This window comes from Artibeus jamaicensis, unplaced genomic scaffold (assembly GCF_021234435.1).
Source record: "Artibeus jamaicensis isolate MK-2021 breed Jamaican fruit bat unplaced genomic scaffold, CSHL_Jam_final contig_464, whole genome shotgun sequence".
Classification (NCBI taxonomy): domain Eukaryota; kingdom Metazoa; phylum Chordata; class Mammalia; order Chiroptera; family Phyllostomidae; genus Artibeus; species Artibeus jamaicensis.
In genome coordinates, this window is record NW_026521842.1 from 9279013 (window position 1) to 9283393 (window position 4381).

A 4381-nucleotide genomic window follows, 5' to 3' on the forward strand; every position below is an offset into this window, starting at 1 on the left:
AGGCAGTCACAGAGACAATGCTGAGTGCCCCTTTGGGAATTGCCCTTGGCTGATGAGAGTTGCTTTGTCCAAAGTCATGACTGCTTCCTAAAGGCAACTCACATCCAGTGATTTGTAGATGTGGTGAAGTGCTGAAACACTTGTCCCAGCTTAGGACAACTCTGAAGAACAATCCCAGATCCCTGAGAGGTTGGCTAAAGCCCTGGTTACTAGTGAATCTCAGCCCATCTTCTTCTGCCCAGTCCTGCTTTCTTCACTCCCAGAAATGTATTAATCCTGAGAGCTCTCCCCATAAATTTTCTGTGTGTAAATCCTTATCTCAAAACCTGCTTCCCACTGACCTTTTATCACTACTTACCAAAATTTCTATTCTTTGCATGTGCAAGTGCCCACATTTTACATTACATACAGGCCCCATGATGTGATTTCTTAAAGGCAATGCTTCTTTCCAATGTGATGAATACGATGGCTCTCCACTTGAGGTTAGCTTACTTTGCTCATCCAGCAAATAAATGCTGAGTGCCTGCTGTGTGCCCAGCACTGTGCTGGACTTGCTAAATGGAGAAGTTAAATCTATCTCTTGGTTCTCCACCATGGTCTGCATTTTGCTGTGACTGAAAAGGTTATAGTCTATTCCCTTCCACAGTTTGGGAAAAGTCACTAAGAGCCAAGTTAAAATGTATGTTTCCATTAGGCATAATTATCTATTCCGTACTGTTTTCTGTATACCCCTCCTCAGGCTGGCTCAGGAGTATGATTCTGTCTAAATATACACTTATATCATCCAACTTAAAAACAAGTTGGATTATTCTATGAATCTTTTTCATGTTTTTATTTGTCCAACATGTCTTGGAGGTTTGTCCGTGTTCATTCAGTCAGGTCTCCCCAATTCTTTTATAAGACTCAACAGTGAGGCTGCATGGTTCTCATTAATTCATCACACTCATTTAATCACTCAACAAATATTTACCAAGTGCTTCCAAAGCCATCATGCCTTTTTAGCTTTGAATAACACCAGTGATGTTCTACCTGCAAGGAGATAAGATTCTAGTGGGAAAGTCAGAAAGTAAACAAGAATGCAAATAGAAGGATCTTTTCAGACAGGAAGAAATGTGAAGAAATAAGAATAAGATTATGGAGAGTGAGGCTGAAAAAAACTCACCAAAACTGGCTGGTCAGAGAAAGACTTTCTCAGGAAGTGACCTTAAAGCTGAGTCCAGCGGTGGAACAAGACAAAAACAGGAAAATCAGGGCCTAGCCACTCCACGCGGGAACTACAGCCTGTGTCAGTGATATGAGACAGCAGTAACTGAGGCTTCTTCAAGGACTGAATAAAAGCCAGCAAAGTGTAAATGTGTTTATTGAGGGGGTTGAGTCTAAAATACAGCCTCGCCTCTGACAGACACATCTCAAAGGATTTCCTATTTCTGAAAAATACAACTTCAAATTGCTCATTTGTTCAAAAATATTTATTAAGCATTTACCACGTGTGAAAGATAAAAGGATAAGCAAGCAAAGGTAACATAACATCTGCCCTCATTGAGTTTATGGCCAACGAGGAGACAGAAACTCTAAAAAGAAATAATTTAATTCAGCACAATAGGTATTTGATAACCTAACACTCTTTGGAGCATTACATTTGTACATGGTAAAATCCGGCTGCTTAATATTACTCTCTTCCTCACTGAGGCTCGAATGGTCATACTCCATAAAAATATATAATGTCATCTGCAGGAGCTCATTGTTCTTTGAATTTATTTTAACCACATGCCTAATTTTCATTAATCACCATAGCACATAATTTGTTAGATGGTCTCTGGAAATTCTCACGAATATGGTGATACAGTCCTAAATAAAATGTTTTCCTTCCCTCCTTCCTTGAGTTCTAGAAAAATGGCTTCTTTGAAGATGTCAGTGGCTGCTTGGCATTCAGGCATTCTCATTTAACTCCACAGGTTCTTCAGCTGCCTCACCAATGCAAAAGGTCTTATTTCCATCCATTTTTAAACATTGTTTATTGCTGTATTATAACCATTAAAAAGGGTTTAGCAATCTAGCTCCTATTTTCCCTCAATTCCATTACTAACATTGTTTTTTAGGGGTATTTCTTGGAATTCCATCATGTTGCCTGGTGTCCCCAACTGCCCAAGAAGTTAAAGATGATTTTATCTGGCAGACAACAGACAGGTTGGAATGAGTGGGGCTTCAGAGTCAGGTTTTCCTGAGTTTGTAATCTTGTGTGTGTACTAGGTGTGTGGCTTTAGGCAAAGCACAAATGCTATCTGAGCCTTCTTTCCTGATTTGCAAAATGGGCTTAGGGCTAGAACTGGGGTGAGGTGAGTGAAGCATTTGCTTTAAGTGCACAGTGTAAGGGGGCACCAAATAACTCTGTAGTCAAGATTTTAAAAATATCGTAATGCAGTAGTTAATAAAATTCCAAGTTAGTGCAAAGAATCCACAATGAAAAAATCAAAATTTTAAATAAAGGTGGGATCTGACAGGACCAGGATTAGGGTGAGGTGAGAGTCTGAGTTGTACAAATGTAGGGTGCCCCCTTAAATTTTGTACCTGGATCATGTGCCTCACTGACTCACACTAGCTAGCCCTGGCCCTAATCTGCCTGATAACATTACATGATAAATCTGTTATAAAAATACATTTTGACAATTGAAGTAAGGAATCTTACACAATGACTTGTATCCACCTAAGATATTTCTCTTCCCCACTTCCCATCTCTGACATCCTAATCTACCTCTACAGATGATGCAAGATGGACCAAAGTGAGCCTTCCACTCACTGAGTATTTATCAGTGCTACCTACAACTCATCAACCCTTCTAAGTCCTAGAACATTGGTCTAGCTAACTGTGAGATGTTCCTAAGTGGTTTTCTTTCATATGGATCTCTCTCCCTCTCTCTCTCAGCACAGTGCTGGCAGCCTATTTATTTACTCTCTGCAACAAAACCACTGCAGCCCTTGGCTAGGATGCTCTCTGGCTCCATGACACTTACCCAGACATCGCCTAGCTCTATGACTTGAAACTTCCCATTGGCCTCTCTCCTTTGCACAAGCTGAGGCATCATGCACACTCATCACCTCAAATCTTGTGCCAAAGCTTGCTTTATGCACGCAGCTTCAGATCCATTGGCTGTTTGGGCAAGAGGCCTAATGTGGACTCCTAAGTATCTTCCTGGCACCAATTCTCTACCTCGTGCTGTGGCCAAAATCCTCCACCTACACAGTGTTCTCTGTATTCACTAGTGCAGAAAGTGAAGGTTTTTCTTAGTTTCCAAGAATCTACTTATGCTCCTTCACAGTCATACAGCCTCAACCAGAGCTGCTGACTTACTGACATGTAATGACCTCAACTTGGGGGTGCAAGGGGCTGACCAAACCTGTGGAATGGGCAGGTTGGGGTGCCAGGCTAACATGATGCTATTCCATGGAAGGAGGTCCAGGAAAAACAATGTCAGTGATGGATTTGGAGAGAAATAGAAGAAAGTAAGATTGCTGAGCCCTTTTCAGTGGAAAAGCTCAAAAGTTATTAATGCACCAAAATGGTAAAAATGGGAATTGTAAGAAAATTCCATTTATGAACTGGACAATAGCTAAAGAATCTACTGAGTTAACTGAGAATTTCTGAATACCAAGTGGTCAATGACAGCTTAAGAGAAGCCATTTTTCTAGGACAGGGTCAGGGAAGTGGGAAAGGAAGACATCTTATTTAGGACCCTACTGCAGTATGAACAGGAGCCTCTTTCGATACAAAATCTAATGATGATTTATAAGGGTGATTAATGGGAATTAATAATGTGGTTAAAACCCTCCATCCACCCCCGGGGCTCAAGAGTTCTTCTGAAGTCCTCAAATCCACTTCAAGAAGCTTTGGCTTAAGTACTTTGGGGATATGGAAGGATTTGACAAGACCATCACTCCAGAAAAAAGCACTTGGAAATTGTGTGTGTGTGTGTGTGTGTGTGTGTGTGTGTGTGTGTGTATGCGATGTATCTATCTTTTGTCGAGGTCTGTGTCTATGAAAAAATCTATGTTTTCACTGTGCCAGGCTTGACCCCAAGGCATTCTATGGCAGAAAATCAAGGATTAGGGCTATATTGAAGTGCTAAGGTTTTGGTTCTCAAGTCAGACTAAGTTTGAATCCTAGTGTCACCACAATCCCTTGACCTTGTACAAAATGTAAGAATGGTAATACACACCTCAAAGGGTTATGAGGATCAAATGAGAAGATCTATCCATATATAAAGGGCTGGTCCTCTGCCAATGCCAATAAATATTAGGTTTATAGTTCTTCAGCATAATTCGGTCATTTTGAGAATGCCACAGCATCTTCCTAATAAGCCTATTTAACGATGCTAATCTCATC